The sequence below is a fragment of the Podarcis liolepis genome (genome assembly GCF_965112155.1).
Source record: "Podarcis liolepis genome assembly, chromosome: W".
NCBI classification, from domain to species: domain Eukaryota; kingdom Metazoa; phylum Chordata; class Lepidosauria; order Squamata; family Lacertidae; genus Podarcis; species Podarcis liolepis.
In genome coordinates, this window is record NC_139568.1 from 846,228 (window position 1) to 870,021 (window position 23,794).

The 23,794-nt window shown below is 50.9% G+C and overlaps 1 pseudogene across 1 annotated transcript in view; it reads right to left on the reverse strand.

Moving 5' to 3' along the window:
• Window positions 1-10,775: 10,775 nt before the first annotated feature.
• The window catches only part of LOC310697802 (inositol polyphosphate 5-phosphatase OCRL-like), a 37,626-nt pseudogene continuing 24,607 nt past the window's right edge, over window positions 10,776-23,794 (reverse strand). Inside the window, exons 9-15 of the transcript in view lie at window positions 14,450-14,585; window positions 13,854-13,952; window positions 13,229-13,382; window positions 12,205-12,413; window positions 11,821-11,844; window positions 11,484-11,590; window positions 10,776-10,946 (exon numbers count right to left, since the gene is read on the reverse strand). The product of the transcript in view is annotated as an inositol polyphosphate 5-phosphatase OCRL-like (transcript). The remainder of the gene's footprint in view (window positions 10,947-11,483; window positions 11,591-11,820; window positions 11,845-12,204; window positions 12,414-13,228; window positions 13,383-13,853; window positions 13,953-14,449; window positions 14,586-23,794) is intronic.

Genomic DNA, 23,794 nt, shown 5'->3' on the forward strand with positions numbered 1-23,794 from the left:
GGAAACACTTTCTAATATCTTCTGGTTTCTGAATACATTCTCCTTCAACCTCCAGATTGGTAACAAAGTTCAATTTTTGTCTCTTTTTCAGCTGCCATGCCAGCAGCTTCCCACATTTATTTGCAGATTCGAATGATCTCTGTTTCATCTGTTTAATTTTCCATTCAACTTCTTGATTTATCAATTTCGCATATTGTGCTTGATGGAATTTTATTTCTCTTAAGACTTCTTTTGATTTGGGGTTTAATCTCAACTTTTTCTCTCCGTCTCTTATCTTCTCCAAAATCTTGTCCTTTTTACCATTCCAGAGTTTTTTCTTGATAGTATTCTGTTGTATCAGGAACCCTCTCATAACAGCTTTACTCGCGTCCCAGATTGTTTTCTTTTCCACCGAAGTATTCAAATTTATTTCGAAGTAATCTTTCAACGTTTTTTGGGCCTTCTTCACAGTCTCCTGATCTCTAAACAAGTAGTCATTCATTCTCCATCTGAAGGATCCAGCTGGTGTAAGTCTCAAGTCTATTTTCAAGGCGTTATGGTCGGAGCAGGTTTTGGGGCAGATCTCAACTTTTTTTGTCTTAGGTGCCAGTCCTCTAGATGTCCAAATTTGGTTGATTCTTGTCCACGATAGATGGGCCTCAGAAAAGAATGTTCCTTCTTTACCTAGAGGGTTCTTTGTCCTCCAAATGTCAATCAAATCCATATTGTCTGTAAGTTCAAAGAAAGTCTTTGGAAGTCTGCCATCTTTGGTCAAATTCTGATTTTGTGACTTATCCATGTGTGTAGAGACAACTCCATTCATATCACCCATCAAAATGATGTTGGTATAGTCAATATAGTCCAACAGTATCTCATGCAGCTTCTTATAGAATTCCGATTTCCCATCATTTGGTGCGTATATTCCTACAATCAGAAATTTTTCTCCTTGTGATTGAATTTCAATCGCCAAAATTCTTCCTTGTTCATCTTTAAAAGTCAGCTTTGGTGCTAGGGTCTCCTTTGCATAAATCACAACTCCTCTTTTTTTAACCTTGTCTGATGAAATAAATTCTTGGCCTAGTCTCTTGTTGATTAACACTCTCCTATGGAGCCTAGACACGTGTGTTTCTTGAAGGCAAATGACGTCTAGTTGTTCTTTTCTCAAAATATGAAAAATCTTTTTCCTTTTTTCGGGAGAATTCGCGCCATTAATGTTCCAACTAAGGAGCTGCAGAGACATCTCGGACTAGTTTATTGGCCTGTGGGGATGTCTCCTTTGTCGTTTTTGTCTGGAGGTGGAACCGGGTTCAACCCAAACGAAGGAGGTGGCCAGACTCCTGCTACTCCTTTCCGTAGGTCCTCCCCGTGGTCGTTTAGGAACTTTTCTTGCTCCTCTGCTGTTCTGATCCTTACCTTCTCCCCTTTCAAAGTAAAAGATAGTCCTTGAGGGAATTCCCACCTGTAAGGGATTGTGTTGTTTCTCAATAAGCTTGCCAAGTCTTTATATGTGGCTCTTAAATCCAGTAGCTGTTTTGGTATATCTCTGAAGATTTCTGCCTTTTTTCCCTGAATCACCAATGAGTTTTTAAAATGTAGGCCGAGTATGTTCTCTTTTTCTTGCCTAGATCTCAAAATGATCAGGCAATCTCTTGGTTTATCCTTCTTGGCCACTCTTCCTAATCTAAAAGCGGTGACAATTTTAAAGTCCTTCTCTTCTGCCAGACCCCAGAACTTGGATATTTCTGTTGTCAAAAAGCCAATCAAGTCCTCTTTTTCTGATTCTGGGATGTTTCTAATCCTGAGATTGTTTTCCCTGTTTTTCAGTTCTGCAAGGGACAGGTACACTTGTTGTTCAGTAACCTGTCTACTCAGTGGTCTAACTTCCCCTCTTAATTCCTCTATCCTCTTTTTATTTTCGTCTGCTTTTGTATTTACTTCCTCAACCAGTTTTCGATTTTCTGTTGTAGTCTTTTCAATGTTACCTATTGCCTGTGTATTTTTAGTGACTTGGTCTGTCAATTTATTAATTGAAGCTGTCACCTGGTCAAATTTAGCAGCTTGTTCATCAAATCTAGCTGCTTGTTCATCAGCTTTCTTATTCAATGCTGCCAGTTGGTCCAATATTTCTTTAGAGACAGGATCTAACCCTCCAGCAGCCATCTCTCCAAGAGCAGGCTGTATGGATTGTCCTTCTTGCAGACCTGTCACAATTGGGACAGATGATCTGCGTAGCTGCACAGGCAAAGTTGATTGCAAAAGTTCAGTTTGTTTTGCTTTCTTTCCAGCCCTTGTTTTTGCTGCACCACTCATTCCCAGCTGTCCAAGTGTCAAGGTCAAATTGTAAATCCCATGGGAAAACAATCCAAAAAAAAGTAAACATCCAGACGTAAAAATTCCAAGTCCAATAGCAGTTCTCAGAGACTAATAATTCCACAATCCAGCAGGGGGAGCTCCCCAGAAGTTAGGGAGAAGGATAGGAAATTTCCACCATTAAATTTCCACAGCAAGGGAAAAAAAAAAAAAAGTTAACTAAAATCCAAAGCAGGGGGGGAACCCTTCACGTTCAGTTTTAACTGCAAAAAGTGAAAGTTCTTAACCAAGGTGCATGCAACAGTTCCTTTTCACAACTTACAAAGTAGCCCAGTGTAATTTAATAATTTTATATACAGTTACCGCAGTCCGATGTTACTTGTATCCAGACAGACCGAGAGCAGGGTTTGTAATCCACAGGAAAATAGAAAGAGGAATCACAGTCTTTGTTCACTTATAGAACTGTTATAACCTTTCTTTAGCTTTTAACCAGTCAAAGCCGAATTTGCAAAGTAAATTCCAACTTCTTTTAAGCTCCTTTCAGCGCTTCCGCTTTAAAGGGTCTTTGCTCGATACTTTAAACAGAGCCGGAAGACTGACTTCCTTTTTAGCGTCTCCCGCTTTCAGCCAAAATTCGCCAAATTAGGTTCAGATAAACCTCAGATTTCTTACTCACGAGTAAGTTGTTTCAATTCTGTTGTTCAAAGAAGAAAGGTCAGCGCTGATCAGCAGCAGCCGTGCGGCTTCACTTCCGCGGAAAGAGCGATGGATTCACAGCACCGCTACCCCCTCCACGTTCCAAAACCCCTTACGGGGTCTCTTCTGCGTTTCCGAGGTCGCTTCTGGTGCACGCCGAACCCCACGGCCACGGGCTCACTCTACCCGTGGTTTCTCTTAATGGGTCGTCGCTGTGCCGCAGCGCACGACCCTTTTCCGCGGAGCCCCTCTTCAACAACTGAAGAGGACCGCCATTGCTGAACGCGCCGCCTCCGGATGTCCTCTCCAGAATCGATGACATTTTGACGAGAGTGAGGAAAGGAAAAATTTTCACCAAGCTGGACCTCAGGGGAGCATACAACTTGATCAGGATGAGGGAGGGGGATGAATGGAAGACCACAATGTTCACCCCCCTAGGGGCATTTGAGTACATAGTTATGCCTTCTGGATTACAGTCAGGCTCCGCCTGTTTTCAAGCTTTCATGCACCACGTGGTGGGGTCCCTGCTGTACAAGAACTGCGTAGTCTTCTTGGACGACGTCTTGATTTATTCGGACAACGAGGAGCAACATGTCCGAGACCTTAGGGAAGTGCTACAATGATTGCAGAAACACCAGTTGTGGGTCAAGCTAGAAAAATGTCAGTTTCACGCCAGAGAAGTCGAGTTCCTGGGCTACAAGTTATCTGACAAAGGCCTAGCGATGGACCCAAGCAAGGTGCAAGCAGTGTTGGAATGGAAGGCCCCCAAAACATGGAAGGACGTGCAAAGGTTCCTAGGTTTCAGCAACTTGTACAGGAAGTTCATCAAGAACTTCGCCCACTTGGCAGCACCCATCACGGATTGTCTCAGTAGCAAAAAGAAGTTCGTGTGGACAGAAGAAGCCCAGCAATCCTTTGAAAAACTGAAGAAGGTGTTTGCGTCGGAAGAGCAACTCCTGCATGTAGATTTGGAGAAACCCATGAGGCTAGAGACCGACGCGTCCGACCGGGCCATAGGGGCGGTCCTCTTGCAGCCAGGGAGAAGCAAGCAGGAATGGAAACCGTGTGCCTTTTTCTCGAGGAAGCTGAGCAAGTCGGAGCAAAACTATACCGGGTATGACCGAGAACTGCTCGCGATCTACGCTGCCTTTCGTCGTTGGCGTCATCTACTGATAGGAGCGCAACACAGAATCCAGGTTTGCACCGATCACAAGAACTTAGAGTACTGGAGGACTGCAAGAGTACTCAACCAGAGACAGATTTGATGGGCACAGGAGTTCTCCAAATTTTTTTCGAAATCCGGTATGTGCCAGGAGAGGAAAACGTGAGAGCAGACGCTCTCTCACGGAAGCCGGAGTACTTCGAAGGAGAGGGGCCGCCGGAGACACGACACGTTATCCCCAAGGACCGATGGGTGTGTGGGGGAAACTTGGTGGGGAAACGAGAACTGGCCGGGCTCACTAGGAGCGATGTGATCGCACAAACTAAAATCCGGGAACTCCGAAACGGAAGAGGGGCCCAGGAAGGGTTTGAGGAGAAAGAAGGGGTGCTGTACTATAAAGGGGCGCTGTATGTACCGGGGGAGACCCTGAAGGGAAAGGTACTCAAACAACTTCATGACAACCCCACCGCTGGGCACTTTGGACAGCACAAAACCATGATGCTGGTCATCAGACAGTTCTGGTGGCCCAGGGTAAGGGAGGATGTACGGGAATATGTACGGGGGTGCGACCGCTGCCAAAGGGCAAAGGGGGAGCGGACGGTCCCCGCAGGCTTACTGGAACCCTTACCCACACCGGGTAAACCCTGGGAGGTGGTGTCCATTGATTTTATGACCGATTTGCCCAAATCCCGGGGAAAGACAGCGGTCATGGTAGTGGTCGACTTACTGACAAAAATGTGCCATTTTATAGCCTGCTCACATGCGGTGACGGCGGAGGAGACGGCACGGTTGTTTGTGGAGCACATTTTCAGGTTGCATGGCGCCCCCTTGAGGGTTATCTCCGACCGCGGGAAACAATTTACTTCCCGGTTCTGGAGGAAGCTCATGAGCTTGCTGCAAGTCGAGGTGGGGTTCTCGACGGCGAGGCACCCAGAAACCAATGGGCAAGCGGAAAGAGCAAACAGTATACTCCAGCAATACCTACGCTGCTACGTCAGCGAGAGGCAGAACGATTGGGTAGAGAATCTAGCTCTGGCTGAATTTGCGTACAATAACGCTGAACACGTGTCCACGGGAATGAGCCCATTCATGGCCAATTATGGGTGCCATCCCAGGGCCTTCCCGGGGAGTGAGGAGGAAAACTGGAGTGTACCCGCGGCGGAGCAGTTTGTGGAAGAAATGGAGGCCCTGCACCAGCAACTTAAGATGAACTTGGAGCGGGCCAAGGAAGTTTACAAGAGGCAGGCAGACAAGCACCGCAGGGAAGGGGAGACCATACGGGTGGGGGACCGGGTGTGGTTGTCCACCCAACGGTTACCCATCAAAGGGGGGTGCAAGAAGTTGCAGCCCAGACGGCTGGGGCCATTTGAGGTAACACAGCAGGTAAATCCCGTGGCATTTAAGCTCAAGTTGCCCGACAGCATGAAGATACACTCGGTGTTCCACAGGTCCCTACTCTCCCCACACAGGGAGGGGCGGGAATTCCCGGGGCGATAGGGAGATGTCACCACACAACCACAGGTAGAAGAAAGGGAACACCATCACTTGGCCACGGAAATACTCGATTCAAGGTGGCGAGGGCGCCAGGTGGAGTATTTGGTGGCTTGGGAAGGGGAGCCCGGGTCAGAAAACACGTGGGTTCCAGCGGAAGCTATCGATGACAGGTATCTGGTGGAGGTATTCCACCGCCAGTTCCTGGACAAGCCCAAACCCCTAGAGAGATTCTGGGAGGAGCAATTTGGAACCACAGACGACGAGGAGAGTTTTGAGGGGTTTTCGGACTCCGAGGGAGAAGGAGGAGAGGCTTGGGAGGAAGAAGAATCAGACTGGGAGGGCCACTCCGTTGGTAGGAATCAGAGCAGGTGGGAAGCGGGTTTCGAATCCACTGAGGACGGTGACAGTTCCTTCCGGGGGTTCCCTGCCTCGTCGGCCAAAGAAGAGAGAGAAATTGGTTCCACAGGTCGGGCCGGGGTGGAGGGGGTCCTGGAGGGGAGGTGGATGTCAGGGAACTGACATCAGAGCGAGAGGCGAAGGGGAGGCTCCCAGATTCTGCAGGCGAAGGACCCAGCACCAGGGGGAGAAGCAGCTCGGTAGAGGAGGAAGGAAATCAGCGCGACACCAGGGATAAAGGGGGGCAAATGGGGGAAGCAGAGGGAGAGCTCCGGGATTCTTCTCTGGACATCAGTGAGGAGAGCACAGGTCCTCCACTACCCACGCCCTCCCTGGGCAGAAGACTCCCGCGCAGTGAGAGGAGGAGGCGACTGGGAGTCAGACAGCTTCTATGCTGGAAAAGGTTTAAGAAACGCCCACAGACAGATTCTGCTAGCGACTGAGGCAGCCACGCTGAGATGGGCTGTGCAGTCAGAACGGTTTAACCAAGGCAATTAAGCCTAGAATGGCGGCAGTTTATGCACGAGTAACTCAAACCTATTACAGTTAATTTCAAAAGCCATTTTATTTCTTCCATGATTTTCCTCTGTTGTTAATTTATTTTGTAAAAGCAAGTGGGGTTTAGTCACCAGAGAGGTGGATTCTGTGGTTTTGCTGAATAGTTCATGGTCATTTCAAGAGCCATAGGGCCTGAGATGGTTCCAGCTCTAACTTACATGAAAGATTAGGAGTCCAAGAATGTGGAATCAGTACTGCAGAAGGTCAGTTCTGACATACTTCCCCCCTAAATAGTGGGTGAAGTCCTTTTGGAAAGGACTCAAAGCTTTCAAAGTGTCAAGTTTTGCTGTACTGAAGGACTGTCCATATCTAATCTATTAGAACACTGAACCCTCCTCCCCACTCCAGGAATTTTGCTATCCAGTTGCTCATCTCATTTCCATGGAGGACATTCCAAGAAAGAAAAGTGGGTTTGAATTTGGATAATAAAAGTTTCCAGTCGAGTAGATTTATATATTTTAGTGAAGGTAAGCAACTTAAAATGACCACAGACCCAGTAAAACTCATTACAAAGAGAAGAGAAACAACATTTAAAAGCAGATACAAATAATGAGGCATTATTCTTTTCTCAAGAAGCCAGCAAAATTTCATTTTTCCTGTTTCGTTTTAAGCATGCTTTTTATTCAAGTTTTTAACAAACAACAAGGTGGTAAGCTGCTGAATATAGGCAGACCATCATTTCTCAAGGGCCATTCCAAATGTGTACAATTGATGGCTCCCAAGTAAGCTGCACCCTGTGAGTCCAGAGGTCCACTGGTGCCATTGTCCCTGTTAGCATTTTGAAAGCAAGGGCGCCAAGATTTCATCAAGCTGTCTGCCTTGATGAGACTTGCAGTGAGGATCCCTTTGATAAGCCATCGGCAATGCATAAAGGAGGGCAGGTGGCTTGGTGAGCAGGGAAAGTCTTTCAAAGATTTGGACCAGCGATGTGCCTTTGCTTCGGGCAAAGGGTGATGGTGGATGGATCCTAGCTACCTAACTCAGCACTGTCTGTACTGATTGGCAGTGGCTCTACAAGGTTCCAGGCAGGTGATGTTTTCAGTTTCACCTGGAGATGCTGGAGACTGTTCTGGGACCTGCATCACCAGCGAGCTCTGGTCCTCCCTTAAGGAGTTAGGCGGCTCAATGGTCTGACTCTGTGGAAGGCACCATGCTATTCCCCTTTAAATTAGCCATTTCGACAGAAAACATGAGAACTGGAATTTTGCTCTTGAATGGATTTTTGGATCGCCTGCATGCCAAGCACATACTTCTCCCACTGGGCCAGCACCCTTCCTCAGTGACTGAGCTCTCATTGCACACAGCCATCCAGCAAGCAAAAAAATGTTCTTGTTAGAAGGGCAGAGTGGGGAGCAAGAGATTCGGGGGCCGGTTTTAGACCCACAGTGCTCGGGTTTATTCTGTTGCCTGCTTGACATTGTGCCTCCTTCCCCCCTACCTTTTATTCCTATGAAAGTTTCACAGTGTCGCTGCTTGGGATTCTGGATAATCTATGGTGTTTTTCTTTTCAGTTTTTTAAATTAATTTCCCCCAAAAAAATTAAGACAAACAAACAAACAAACAAACAAACAAACGTACATACATCCTAATTGTAATTAAACCAATCTTGATAACATTGTTAAGTGACTTCCTCAAATCACCCTGGTTGAATTTCATTGTATTTCAGTTTAACAGTTTTCGAAAATCAATCTTCTTAAAAGAAAAAAATTAATTTGATCACTTCACAGCTTTCATTCTTTCTAATCTAGCTTGAAACATCTTAATTCCTATCCTTACATATTTACAGTGGTACCTCGCAAGACGAATGCCTCGCAAGACAAAAAACTCGCTAGACGAAAGGTTTTTCCGTTTTCGATTTGCCTCGCAAGACGAATTTCCCTATGGGCTTGCTTCGCAAGACGAAAACGTCTCGCGACTTTGTTTCCTTTGTCTAAAAACCGTTAAAACCAAGGGTGCTTAGCTTGAACAGCTGCAGTTGCGACTTGACTTCGAGGAGCAACTGTTAGCACGTGGTTTGGTAGCCTTTTCTCAGACTTTGCTCACTTTTGAAGCTTTTCCAAAACTTTTCCAGAACTTCTCTTGCATCCATTTGGTAAGTTAAACATTTAAAACTTTTTGGGGGGGTTTTGGATTTTGGGTTGGGGTGTTTGGGATTCAAGGACTTGGTGTTGTGGGGGGGTTTGCGATAATCTGGGAGCTTGTGGGCCTTTTTTGGGAATTTTTATGATTTTCTGTGACCATTGGGCCAGGTTGTTTTTTTTCAAAAAAATTTTCTGAGTTTGAATTTCTGAGTGCTGGCTGGCTGGAGGAACAGTTGGGGAGGTTTCTGCAGGAATCTGGGGGCTTGTGGGGTTTTTTTGGAATTTTTATGATTTTCTGTGACCATTGGGCAAGGTTGTTTTTTTTCAAATTTTTTTTCTGAGTTTGAATTTCTGAGTGCTGGCTGGCTGGAGGAACAGTTGGGGAGGTTTCTGCAGGAATCTGGGGGCTTGTGGGTTTTTTTTTTGGAATTTTTATGATTTTCTGTGACCATTGGGCAAGGTTGTTTTTTTTCAATTTTTTTTCCTGAGTTTGAATTTCTGAGTGCTGGCTGGCTGGGGGAACAGCTGGAGAGGTTTCTGCAGGAATCTGGGAGCTTGTGGGGCTGTTTTGGAAATTTTTATGATTTTCTGTGACCATTGGGCCACTCTGCTGTTTTTTTAAAAAAATCTGGATTTGAATTTCTGTGTGGTGGGTGGCTGGGGGAACAGTTGAGGAGGGGGTTCTTCAGCAAGAAGCAAAGAGTGGAAGAGGAGCCTTCTTTGAGTGGTCCCCCAGAGTCTTAGAAAATGTACTGTACACTTTGTTGATTTTTAAATGTTTTTATGTCATGTTTATAAAGTTAATTTATTTTCCCTTCAATTTTTGAACTGCTCTTTACAGTATGTGTGACTTTAAAGAGCAGTTAATAAACTGTTGTTGTACCAAATTTGGCTTTGTTTGGACTTTTTTTGACCATAAGAACGCATTAATTGATTTTCAATGCATTCCTATGGGATTTCGTGATTCGCAAGACGAAAAATTCGCTAGACGACAAAACTTGCGGAACGAATTAATTTCGTCTTGCGGGGCACCACTGTAAATCCTAAACCTATCTCATATTTGCAAGCTTTTCCAGTTAGGTTATCTTGACATATTCAGCTAAATAATCTTTGAATTTTGTCCATTCTTCCTGGTACTCCTCCTCCTTCTGGTCGCGGACTCTTCCCGTCAGGTGGGCTAGCCCCGGGATTCTGGAGAATCTATGTGACTAGATGCTTGTAATGTATGCCAGGCAATCTGGCACAAGTGGGTAGGGTTGCCATCCGCCGGGATTTGGCCGTTGGAAACAAGTGTCCATGCGGGAAACGCTTGAATGTCCAGGAAAATCCAAAGGTATAGCAATTCTACACGTGGGGAGTAGGGACGCAAGCGCAAATCAGAATAAAGCAAAGGCTGGGAAAGTTCAAACAGAAACACACACACACTATTCCTCAAGATTTGTCTTTAAGACACAGGATCATAGAATTGTGGAGTTGGAAGGGACACCGAGGACCATCTAGTTCCCTTATTCCCAAGCAGGGGTCCGTGGCCCCATCCCTTGCCTCCCTCCAACTAATTTCCTCTCATATTGGCATGGCAATAGCATACATTTTATGGGCGGTCTTGTTGTTTTTAGTATACCTAAAATCCTTTGCTTATTACCCCACATTTTGAACCCGCAGCCCTGAGATTAAGAGTGTCACGCTCAACCAACTGAGCCACCCCACTGTAATGATCCCACACCTCCCCTCTTGACGAAGCTGCCGGCAAAGCTGATCTGCCGAGGAAATATCCTTCTGCAGGCATGGTTTCAATCCAAACAGCAAATACTAGTGGTCAACTCCAAAAGTGCGGTCAAGAAACCCTGCTTGCCAAAGAACAATTGAACGCACCCTTGAAGCTCCTTTGCAGCCATGTCTCCACACCTGACACCACGTATGATGCTAGATGTGGGGCCTGCGGGCCTGTCAAGATTCCCCACCTCTGCTCTATCTAGCCAGGCTGATGTTTTCAAATGGGGGTTAAAGCTGTGAAGCTGTTTGGATGCATGACTGGACTTGACTGTGGGCATTTCATTGTGCTGTGTCCCAGAGCCTTAAGGATGGGCTGGCCTAGGAACCTAAGCCACCAGGTATATAAAAGTGAGGTCCACTCCAGCCAAGAGCGAAAGAAAACCACCAAGCAGCCCTGCTCCCCAACAATGTCCCCCAAACAGGATACGGATCGTCTCGGGAATGCTGGTGTCCAGGCACTCAGTTATCTCCTGCAGCTCGTCCTGCGTGCCCGGGGTCTAGAAGAGGTCCTCAGGAAGCAGAGTATCACCCACGCGTTCGGAAGGGATGAGGTACATCCTGGATAGCATGAAGAACAATCCAGCCCTGAGGTGCATAATGTGAGGTCGAGGAATGCCACAATGGAGAGAAGCCCCTCACAAGAGAGCTGGCACAAGGGCTGAGAATTGTATCCCGCCTGCTTTCCACAGTAGCATTCCTACTACCCTTCTCCTGATTTGGGGCAATGGGAGAGTGAACTCATTCCCCGCTTCTTCTAGTGGCGAGTCTCAGAGAGCCGCTTTGCTAGGGAGAGGCAGACAATGGTTGGGAACACTTGGGTTCTTCTGAGCCACTCTAAGGAAGACCGTATGCTGGATGTCCCACTCGCTGCCGCTCCACCAAGGTGCCACTATTCTCACAGCAGGAGTTTGTAAGAGCGAGTCGGTAGCTAAGATATAAATCAATTGGGACGTTTGGAACCTGCACACCCCAAAACTGGTACTGGATTCCAGCCCACACCCATCCTTTCAATGGTGCAGTCCCCCTCAGCTCACCTGGTGGCAGGCATTCTTGAAGAGGTGGTCCACCAAAAGCCAGATCTCCTTGGCCGCTCAGTGGAGTCATCACCATCCTGGGGTACGATATCCAGAAACTGCTTCTCCTGGAGGTCCAATGACAAGCGGGACTGGCATGAGAGCCTGACAGAATGTGTGCCTGTATGCATTCTTTCCTTGCTCCAGTTTTTGTTTTCCTTTTTTCTTGTCTTTTTTTTCTTTTTCCCTTTTTGTCTTATCTCTCTTTCTTCTACTTTTTTGTAACTTTTAAAAGCAATAAATATTATTATTATTTTTTAAAAAAAGAACATCTAGAGGATAGCAAACCAACTGTTACCTTTTCTAGGAAGCTGTCTTCTCCCTGAGATCAGAGGAGGAAGGCAAGAGCAAAAGACAACCAAGGGTGTTAATGGCACAGGCCCTGAGAAGAGAAAGAAACAGCCCGTTGGCTGAACAGTATCTGGGCAGATGGCAGGGAAATGCACACAGCGAAAGGGCAGGTGGGAGGACCAGAACCTGGGATGACTCAGTCAAGGCAAACAAAGGGCATGAACAGCACACAGGAAGCGGATGCACAGCTACAGAAGCTGAATGCAGCGGAGGACCCCCAGCCCCCACATTTCTGAGTGGAAGAGCAGCTGTTTTTCAAGCAGGCAAGCAGAGTGGGAAGGGTAGACATCCAGCACATGAACCTGCCAGGTAAATCAACCCCTTTCCCTACCAGGTCAATAAGTCTGGTGATGGGAACTTCGCCAAGCGGCTGCCTCATCCAGCACAAGGCTTCCAAGGAGGTCCCGAAGCAGCTTGGTAGGTAGCTCCCACTGATGGTGAGGAAATAGTCCTTGCCACGGTCAAGGTGAAGGACAAAGCTAGCCTCAATCTTCTCTTCCTTGCGGACGTACACATCCAGGGAAATGTCCCCCGTCTCACCTAAAACGGGAGGAGGTCAGGTAGATACACTCTTTGGCACAGCCAAGTTGGCTTGTCTGTAAATTAAAAGTGAAGACAGTGAAGAATTGAACAGAAGGACACAATAGGAGCCTGCTGGATCAGGCCAATGGCCCATCTAGTACAGCATCCTGTTCTCCCAGGTGTATGGGGGAAACCTTAACTTCAAGAATTAGGAGAAGAAGCGACTCAGTTCCCACCCCCACCCCACTTTCCTCTCTAGTCCTCCAAAGCAGCAGCTGCACAGAAGATGGTGACAGGATACTGGGGGGGGGGGTGAGAGAAAGTGATCCTAACAAAAGAATATAAAAAGGGAAAGGATTTTTGCGCCCCCAATGTAACTTTATTTTTTAGTTTACATTTCACTGAGTTTTTAAAAGTTTGGCTAGTTCTATATGTTCTCCAAGATATTTTTGTGCCTCCACAACATAAAAATACGCATTGTTTTTTTTAAAAAGTAATTTTTGGACGGAATGCTCTCACTGGTTCCCTGCAATGCCAAAAGGTGTTTTGGGACCCTCCAGCATTGTTTGGCTTCAATTCATTTGTGTGTGTGTGTTTAAAGCTGGTCACACACACTTTTACACTTTGGGCTCAGCTGCTTTGACGTGCGGCCCTTGGAGGCTTGAGCATGGGGCAATGCAGCCCACAAAGGTTAAGCCTCCCCTGCTCTACCAAACTCCCAAGGTTTGAGGGAGGAGGGTTGGGAAGAGGAGGAGAAAAGGAAGGCCTTCCCTAGATGAGCCTTGGGGTCCCTTTCCAACTCTACACTTCTCTGATTCCAGAGAGAGTCACACTGGGCTCCAAGTATCCCTCACAGGGCTCAGCGCGAAGCCATGGCTTCCAATCCTGGCTGTCACTGAGCTTGGGGATAAAGGAGAAGTGGAGGGTGAGCTGCCCGTTGTTTGTGATCTGGAACTTCTCCTTCTGCAGCTGCCGGAACTTCACATTCTCAAACGGAAACTGCAGAGCAAAAGGGGGGGGGGAGGAAAGAGAGTGCTTGCCTTCAGCAGAGGCAAGGAAACGTGCTCCAGGGGGAAGTTTGTCCTTGGCCCCGGGCTCTCGTTTAGGGGACTGCACATGCAACAGGTCCACGTGGGGCTCTCCAGATATTGCTGCACTTGCCACTGGCCATGTTGGCTGGGGATGATGGGAGTTGTAGTCCAGCATCTGGAGGGCACCACGCTGGCTACCCGTGGAGTCTTTGCCTGCGAGGAAGAGGAAGAGGCTGCCGCTCAGTGGAAGGGCATCTGCCTTGCCTGCAAAGGTCCCAGGTTCTATCCCCAGCATCTCCAGGTAGGGCTGGGAGAGATCCCCCGGAAATCAAGACTGAGCTAGATGGGCCAAGGGCTTCTTTCCCCCCTGGTCTTTTTGCAGCAAACCCTCTTTAAGGGGTTGGAGAGGATCCTATTCGTCTTTACCTCCCTCCAGGGAGGGAAGGAATTCGTTCTCCATCCTGTCCATCAACTGAACAATATCCTCAAACACTTTCCGGTACCGTCGGTCAGCCACAACCTTCACCTATGGGGGGGGGGACAGAGCACATTGTTGGGGCTATGGACTATAGGGGGGGCATGAGTTAAGAGCAGAAAGGCCTGATGCACCCCCCCCTGTTCCCAGCCCTGAAAGAGGCAAGTACTGTAACTCTGAGAGCTTCCCCAGGATGGCAGCGGCTGTGACTTCCAGAGCCAATGGGCTGAAGCCAAATGCTCCATGCCAAGTACCACAGAAGCTCCATTGCATGAATGGAGCCAACGGTTAAGGTATACAGTTCAGCCCATGTGGTCTGCCATGCCTGCAGGAGCAGCGTGTACTCAGAACAGTGGAAAATGGAAGCCTAGGGATTTAGCAGAGCCAAAACCTGCCCACTCCTTGCACTGGAAGTCATTGGCCAAGGAGGAGCTCTGTGGAAAGGGGCCTGGTTGTTGGTCAGGGCCTGCCCAGATTCGAGGAGGTGTCAGATAGCAGGCAACTAAAAACCCTGAATAGACGATAGCCCTGGCCAGGGCAGGTGTTACCCCTGTGAGGAAGAGGGAGCTGACGGGCTTGTGGTCGCTCCTTTTCAATTCCATGTGGCTTCGGTAGCTGAGCTGATTCACGCTGCCTCCTCTCTAGAGGATTGGCTCACACCATGCTGGCACACGGCACTTCCCACTGCAAGGAGACAGGAGAGACACCAGGACTGTTGGACTGGCTGAGGCAACACACAAGGCTCACACAGTCAAACTTTGGCTCCACACACGGCCTGTGATCTTGACCACGGTCAACAGCTGGAGATAATGGGGCTTGGGAGTCCAACTTCTGAAGGGGCGGACCTTGCAGGTGTGCAGGCATTTTGCCTCATGGAGAGAGTTGTTAGGAAATCAAAAGCTGCCTTCTACCAGGTCAGAATGAATTTCTGACCTCCCCCAGTTTGGATTCCTACATTGCAGGGGGTTGGACTAGATGACCCTCGTGATCCCTTCCAACCCCACAATTCATTAATTAAGTTAATCATAATCATAATCATAATCATAATCATAATCATAATCATAATCATAATCATAATCATAATTGTCAGAGCTGCTTGAAGATCCTAGCTCACAGAGGATCACGCTAGCCAGCGATCATTAAGTAAAAGTCTTTATTGAATTACAGTTTCCATTCTCACGCTGCTGCGCGCAACTCTACGTCTAGTAGCTAGATCGGCGAAGCTCCGTCTGAGTCTCCGCCCCGTGTGCACCAACTTAATATCCTAGCCCGGCTCCACCTTTTCCGCCTGACTGTCCTCCTCTGGGTCCCTCTACCCCCCGGGGTCTCTTCCTTCCGGGATTCTTCTGACGCTGACCCCCCGGACCCTCCTGTCTCCTTGCGCCGGGCTTTAGGACCTGGCTCCCTTTCCGGGCTGCTTACTGCGCCACCTTCCTCTGCATTTGAACTTGGCGCGCGCGCCCAACCTTCCACTTTCCGCTTAACCGTTTCTTCGCTCCCCAATGGAGGTGTGGCCACTCCTGACTCGTGCCCTCCCTCCTGTGGAGAGCTGCCAGCGCTTGCCCCCTGGCTCCTTTCCTCTTCCCTGCTCTCTGGCGGTGACGCTGGTCCCGATTTCCAACTGCTCTCCTCTGAGTCCCCTCTGGCTCTATCTTCCTGGGGTGCCCCCCTAGACTCCCCCCTTGCCCTGGCCACTGGTGCTCCTTTCTGTGAATCCTCTGATTCACTGGAAAGACTCGGAGATCTCGGGTCGTCGTCATCACTCATCTTTTCTTCTGCCTCCTCCCCTTCGCTCTCTGTTTCCTCCCTTGCCCTTGCCTCTGCTCCTAAACCCCTGACATCCATCCCCCCCTCGAAGCCCCCCATTCCCCCCTCCCCTCCTTCCGGTGCTGGAGCTGGGTGCTGCTGTTGCAAAGGGACGAACGTCGGATATCGTTCGCTTCCCGTGGCGGGTCTCCATCTGAAGTCTCCCTGGTCTTCCTCCCTGCTCTCGTCGACGACGGTCACCTCCGCTTCCATCTCTGTGCCGCCGTGCTCGAAACCAGGGTCGTCCCCGAAAATGTCCATGTCCGTCTCTCCCTCACTTCCTCCTGGCGGCGTTGCTCGTCCTGAGCATTCCAGCCACTTTCTGCGGAACTGCTCCTCTGGCCTATCGTCCCACCAATACGAGGGTTCTGATGCAGATCCCGAGGGTGACCCCTCCGGGGAACGGACGTCTCATGTCGGGTCCTCGTCCGAGTCGAACCCCCGGAACGTGCTGGCCGAAAGCGGGGGCGTGAAAAGCCAGTCGTCGAAAAAGTCTGCTGGCATAGGTCTATGTGGGAAGAGGGCATGAAACTCGTCTTTGAGCAGAGGTTCGTCCAAGGCGTAGCCCGGCACCCAGCTGTTCGCACTGGCCGGGATGCCCTCCTTGGCGAGAAAGTATTCTACCCCCTCTTCCCCCCATCTGGAGTCCAAAATCTCCGTGACTTCGTTGATGCGCTTCTTCTGTGCCACTCCCGCGTGCCCTGTTCTGTCTCTGACCGGACTCGGCGCCGTTCCGGGTTCCTGGAACCTGTGCGGTGCCTTGTAGGGAGTGAGCACCGATCTGTGGAATACCGGATGCATTCTGGAACCCTCCGGAAGTGCCAGTCTGAAAGCTACCGGGTTGACCTGCTCTTCGACTTGGTAGGGCCCCAGTTGTTTATGCCCTAGTTTCTTCTTGGCCAACGACCTGGCCGGCACTGCGTGGGCTGCTAACCAGACCCAGTCTCCCACGTGGAGCTCTTCGCCAACCCTTCTGTGTTTGTCCGCTTGTACCTTGTATGCGTGCTTGGCCAGCTCCAGGTGGCGCCTCAGCTGATCGTGGACTTCCTGCAGCTCCGACGCGAACGCATCTGCTGTCTGCGGCTCCCCCTCCCCCATTCTTTCCAGTCCCGGGAAGGTTCTGGGGTGCCTCCCGTTGTTGGCGAAGAACGGCGTGACCCCCGTGGAGACGTGTTTCGTGTTGTTGTAGGCGAACTCGGCAAGCGGCAGGTAATCCACCCACGTCACAGGCTGTTGATTTGCATAACATCTCAGGTACTGCTGCATGATGGCATTGACCCGCTCCGCTTGCCCGTTGGTCTGCGGGTGTCTCGCCGACGCCAGGTTGATCTTGACGTTCAGGAAGCCCATCAGCTTCTGCCAGAAATTCGAGATGAACTGCCGCCCCCGGTCGGACAGAATAGACCGTGGCAGACCGTGAACCTTGAACACGTGGTCTATGAACAGTTTGGCGGTTTGCTCCGCCGTGGCCACCTTAGCACACGGAATGAAATGTGCCATCTTGGAAAACAGGTCCACCACCACCAGCACTGCCGTCTTGCCCCTCGAGCTGGGCAGATCCGTGACAAAGTCCAGGGCCACCCTTTCCCAAGGTTCGACCGGAGTTTGCAGCGGTTCCAACAGTCCGGCCGGCGGTCTGTGCACTGGCTTGGCCCTCTGGCAGGTGTCACACCTCGCCACGTAGTCTGCGTCCTCCCCTCTCATTCCAGGCCACCAGAAATCCCTGGCTACTAATTCCACCGTCTTCTCCTTGCCGAAGTGCCCGGCCGTGGGCGCGTCGTGCAGCTGCTGCAGCACCTTGGCGCGAAGGTCGTCTCCCGGCACGTAGATGGCCCCTTTACGGATGAGCAAACCATCTCGTAGCTGGAAACCGTCGGCCGCTGCCTTGCCCCTTTGCACCTCTGCCATCTTTGCTTGCGCGAAGGAGTCATCCTGCAACGCTCGTCGCACCGCCTCCAGGTCCACGGTTGCCGCGGCGCACGCCCACACTGTTGGTGCGAAGATGTGCATGGCGGCTGCTGGCGTTGCGTCCTCCAGATACTGCGGCTTACGGGAGAGAGCGTCCGCCATGATGTTGGTGTCCCCCGGGACATACTCTATGCGGAAGTCGAAGTTCGCAAAGAACTCAGCCCAACGTATCTGCCTCTGGTTTAGGAACTGTGCCGTGCGCCAGTGCTCCAGATTCTTGTGGTCCGTGCAAACCTGCACCGTGTGCTTGGCGCCGATCAGGAAGTGCCTCCACGCTTTGAACGCTGCATGAATGGCCAGCAACTCCCTGTCCCAGATGGTGTAGTTCTGCTCGGACTTGCTGAGCTTCCTGGAGTAAAACGCTCCCGGTCGCCACACCCCCTGCGGATCCTTTTGCAGCAGGACCGCCCCCACGGCTCTGTCCGAGGCGTCTGTCTCCACCCTCATCGGCCTGCTGGGGTTGACGTGAAGCAGCTGCTCTTCCGACGCGAAGAGACGCTTGAGTGCCTGAAAGGACTGCTCCGCCTGCTCTGTCCAAACGAACTTCTTTTTCTTGGAGCTAAGCGTGTCTGTGATGGCCGCTGTCTGCATAGCGAAGCCCTTGATAAACTTGCGATAGAAGTTCGCAAAGCCGACAAACCGTTGGACCTCTTTCCGGTTGCGTGGACTCTTCCAATCCAATACCGCTCGAACCTTGGCGCTGTCCATGGCGAGCCCCTTGTCAGACAACTTGTAGCCCAGAAAATCCACCTCCGTCACGTCAAATTGGCACTTCTCCAGCTTGGCGTAGAGCCTATGTTGCTTTAGCCTGCTCAGCACTTCCTTGACGTGTCCGTCATGCTCCTGCTGCGATTCCGAAAAGATCAGGATGTCATCTAAGAAACAGACGCACGTCTTGTAGAGAAGTCCCGCCAACACGTGATGCATGAAAGCTTGAAAAACGTGGGAGCCATTTTGCAATCCAAAAGGCATAACTCTATATTCGTAGGTACCCAGTGGCGTGAACATGGCCGTCTTCCACTCATCTCCCTCCCGCATGCGAATGAGGTTGTACGCCCCTCGCAGGTCTAACTTGGTGAACACTTTTCCCTTCCGCACCTTCGCCAGGAGGTCGTCGATTCGGGGCATGGGGAAGTCCGATGGCTTGGTCCCATTGTTTAAAATGCGATAGTCCACTACCAGTCTTTTTTGGGGCGTGTCTCGCTTTTTAACAAAGAATACAGGACTGCCCCCCGCTGCCTTGGACTCTCGGATGAAACCGCGCTCCAAATTATGATCTATGAACTCTTTGAGCTCCTGCAGTTCGTCCTCTGACATGGAATACAGTTTCCCTTTAGGCAGCGCCGCCCCCGGCAGCAGGTCAATTTTGCAGTCATATGGTCTGTGAGGGGGTAGCCTGTCTGCCTCCTTCTCGCAGAAAACTTCCAAAAATTCTGCGTACTTGTGGGGAATCGCTTGCAGCGTGCCTAGCAACAGCTGTGACTCCTCTTCCTCTCCTTCCTGCCGGGGCACGATGCAGTGTTCAGCACAAAAGGAAGAGCCGAAGATCAGCTGCCTCTGGTACCAAGCCAGCGTTGGGCTGTGCTTGTCCAGCCAACTCATTCCCAATACAATGGGCGTATCCGATAGTTGAGTGACATTGAAGCTGATGATTTCTTTGTGATTCCCAAGTCGCATCGCCATCGGTGGCGTCTGCTTCACCACTTGCCCCCCTAGCAACTCCCTGCCATCCACCGTGACAACCTGCAGGGGCAGTGTGGCCGGCAGCAACTGTATAGCGTGTTTGTCGACAAAGTCCTGCCCTATAAAGTCCGCATTGCTGCCCGAGTCAACTGTGATTGGCACGTCCATGGTGATTCCATTGGGCAGCTGGAGAGATGCGGTGAGCCTCACTACTGGTTTGGGCGGGAGGGGGTTCACGGGCTGTAAAATCTCTGGGGACTGCGTCACTAACACGTCTGGCTGGGCCCCAGGGCCTCTTCCTCCAGCCAGACTGCGTCGTTTCCCTGCTGTGGTCCTCCTTGCTGCGTTGCTGCAGTCACCATTGCTGAGGCTGCAGTGAGCTTGTGGAGCCTCTGGGGACACTCTTTCGCCATATGCCCTGGCTCCTCACAGACGTAACACTTCCTGTTCCCTCTAGGAGGCTTCGCTTTCACTGCTGCCGGTGCTAGGGCTCTGGTTGCTGACTGAGCCCTTGCACCTCCAACCTCCATAGGTTCCGCTCCTCCTCCTGGCGGAGGCGTGGATTGCGCACGCGCTGCTTCTCTGGGAAGGAAGGAGGAGCCCCTGGCTGGTTCGCGCCCTCCACGCCCTTCGTCCCTGCTCCACGGACGTTCTTCCAGCCGCACCCCCACTGCCAGTGCCCTCTGAACGACCTCCTGGGTGGTCCGGGGTCTCTCCCCCCTCGCGATCTCATCTTTAATCGAGCTGTGCAGCCCCTCCCCAAAGAGGTCTCTTACAGGGGCCGAATCTCTGTCCCATTCCAGGGCACTGACCAAAGCGAAAAAGCGGGCATGGTACTGCCTCACGCTGGCCCTCCCTTGCCTTAGTCCATGCACCTCCTTCCGGGCAAGATCCACGTCAATGCTTGATAAAAAACACCCATCCATCGCTTTAATAAAGGCATCCGCATCTTGGAGTGCCGGATCCTTATCTCTCCATAAATTGCGCAGCCATGCTTTAGCATCCCCATGCAAATGGGACATGATGAATCCCACTTTCTCTTGCTCATCTCTAAAGTCTTTATTCAGCAGTTGCAGTGCGCACAGTACGTCTGCTCTAAAGTTGGGATACTGCTGCAGGTTCCCATCGAAGTGAGAGACCATACCGCCTGTTCGTCTCGCCAACCCAATTCCCTCCTGCCTGGGTGTCTGCTTTGTCAGCACGTCTAACCTGACCTGGAGATCCCTGCAGGCGGCAGCTGCCTCCTCCTCTCTCTTCCTGGATGCGAGAGCCTCGGCATTCAGTTGTGACACTGCTTTTCTGAGTTCCTCTATCTGCTGCTCAGCCGTCATGTCGTCTGCCGTTCGTGAGCTCGCTAGTAGGCACCTGCTTCTCTCCCCTCCTCGAGGCTGTAGATGCCCACAATTCAGAGACGGAGCTTACTGTCAGAGCTGCTTGAAGATCCTAGCTCACAAAGGATCACGCTAGCCAGCGATCATTAAGTAAAAGTCTTTATTGAATTACAGTTTCCATTCTCACGCTGCTGCGCGCAACTCTACGTCTAGTAGCTAGATCGGCGAAGCTCCGTCTGAGTCTCCGCCCCGTGTGCACCAACTTAATATCCTAGCCCGGCTCCACCTTTTCCGCCTGACTGTCCTCCTCTGGGTCCCTCTACCCCCCGGGGTCTCTTCCTTCCGGGATTCTTCTGACGCTGACCCCCCGGACCCTCCTGTCTCCTTGCGCCGGGCTTTAGGACCTGGCTCCCTTTCCGGGCTGCTTACTGCGCCACCTTCCTCTGCATTTGAACTTGGCGCGCGCGCCCAACCTTCCACTTTCCGCTTAACCGTTTCTTCGCTCCCCGATGGAGGTGTGGCCACTCCTGACTCGTGCCCTCCCTCCTGTGGTGAGCTGCCAGCGCTTGCCCCCTGGCTCCCTTCCTCTTCCCTGCTCTCTGGCGGTGACGCTGGTCCCGATTTCCAACTGCTCTCCTCTGAGTCCCCTCTGGCTCTATCTTCCTGGGGTGCCCCCCTAGACTCCCCCCTTGCCCTGGCCACTGGTGCTCCTTTCTGTGAATCCTCTGATTCACTGGAAAGACTCGGAGATCTCGGGTCGTCGTCATCACTCATCTTTTCTTCTGCCTCCTCCCCTTCGCTCTCTGTTTCCTCCCTTGCCCTTGCCTCTGCTCCTAAACCCCTGACAATAATCATAATCATAATCATAATCATAATAATTTATTTGTACCCCGCCCATCTGGCTGGGTTTCCCCAGCCACTCTGGGCGGCTTCCAACAAAGATGAAAGATACACTAAAATGTCACATATTAAAAACTTCCCTGAACAGGGCTGCCTTCAGATGTCTTCTGAATGTCAGGTAGATGTTTATCGCTTTGACATCTGATGGGAGGGCGTTCCACAGGGCAGGCGCCACTACCGAGAAGGCCCTCTGCCTGGTTCCCTGTAACTTGGCCTCTCGCAGTGAGGGAACCACCAGAAGGCCCTCGGAGCTGGACCTCAGTGTCCAGGCAGAACGATGGGGGAGGAGACGCTCCTTCAGATATACCGGACCAAGGTCGTTTAGGGCTTTAAAGGTCAGCACCAACACTTTGAATTGTGCTCGGAAACGTACTGGGAGCCAATGTAGGTCTTTCAAGACCGGTGTTATATGGTCTCGGCGGCCGCTCCCAGTCACCAGTCTAGCTGCCGCATTCTGGATTAGTTGTAGTTTCCGGGTCACCTTCAAAGGTAGCCCCACGTAGAGCGCATTGCAGTAGTCCAAGTGGGAGATAACCAGAGCATGTACCACTCTGGCGAGACAGTCTGCAGGCAGATAGGGTCTCAGCCTACGTACCAGACAGCTGTGAGTCCAAAATGACTCCCAGGCTGTGCACCTGGTCCTTCAGGGGCACAGTTACCCCATTCAGGACCAGGGAATCCTCCACACCTGCCCGCCTTCTGTCCCCCAAGAGCAGTACTTCTGTCTTGTCAGGATTCAACCTCAATCTGTTAGCCGCCATCCATCCTCCAACCGCTTCCAAACACTCACACAGGACCTTCACCGCCTTCACTGGTTCTGATTTAAAACAGAAAGTAGAGCTGGGTATCATCCGCATACTGATGAACACCCAGTCCAAACCTCCTGATGATCTCTCCCAGTGGCTGCATGTAAATGCTAAAAAGCATGGGGGAGAGGACAGAACCCTGAGGCACCCCACAAGTGAGAGCCCAGGTGTCTGAACACTCATCCCCCACCACCACTTTCTGAACACGGCCCAGGAGGAAGGAGCGGAACCACTGTATGACAGGGTCCCCAGCTCCCAGCCCCTCAAGACGGTCCAGAAGGATGTTATGGTCGATGGTATCAAACACCGCTGAGAGATCCAGCAGAACTAGGAAACAGCTCTCACCTTTGTCCCTAGCCCGCCGGAGATCATCAACCAGTGCGACCAAGGCAGTTTCAGTCCCATGATGAGGCCTGAATCCCGACTGGAAGGGATCCAAATGGTCCGCTTCTTCCAGGCGTGCCTGGAGTTGTTCAGCAACCACTCGCTCAATCACCTTGCCCAAGAATGGAAGATTTGAGACTGGGCGATAATTGGCCATCGTGGCCGCATCTAAAGATGTTTTTTTAAGAAGCGGTTTAATAACCGCCTCTTTCAGCGGGTCTGGGAAGGCTCCCTCACGGAGGGAAGCATTCACCACCCCACAAAGCCCATCGCCCAGTCCTTCCCGGCTAGCTTTTATAAGCCAGGATGGGCAAGGATCCAGGAGACAGGTGGTTGGCTTCACTCGTCCAAGCAGCCTGTCCACATCCTCGGAGGTAACAGATTGGAATTGATCCCACTCAACTTGACCAGACAGAACTCTTGCACTCTCCCGCCCCGGCCCTGCTCCCACGGTGGAGTCTACTTCTTCCCGAATCTGAGCGATTTTATCTGCAAAAAACTTTGCAAAATCATTGCAGGAGATCATGTGGCCCGTACTGGGCCCCGATGTCGCAGGTGGTTCCGCTAAATTGTGAACCACCTGAAAAAGTCTCCTGCTGCTGTTTTCTGCAGATGCAATAGAGGCGGCGAAGAAAGTCTTCTTCGCCATCGCTATCGCCACTTGGTAGGCTCGACGTTGAGCTCTAACCTGTGTCTGGTCAGATTCAGAATGAGTTATCCGCCACCGGCGCTCTAGCCGTCTCAACGATTGTTTCATTGCCCTCAGATCCGTGGAGAACCACGGGGCTCTCCGGGCTCCATGCAATCGGAGAGGGCGCTTCGGAGCCAAACAGTCAATAGCCCTGGTTAACTCCACATTCCAGCGGGCCACCAGGGAATCGGCTGAAAGGCCATCAACATGGGATAGAGCATCCCCTACCACTCTCTGGAAACCATTTGGATCCATTAAGTGGCGAGGGCGGACCATCCGAATCGGTCCCACCTCCCTGCAGAGGGGATGGGTCGCAGAGAAGTC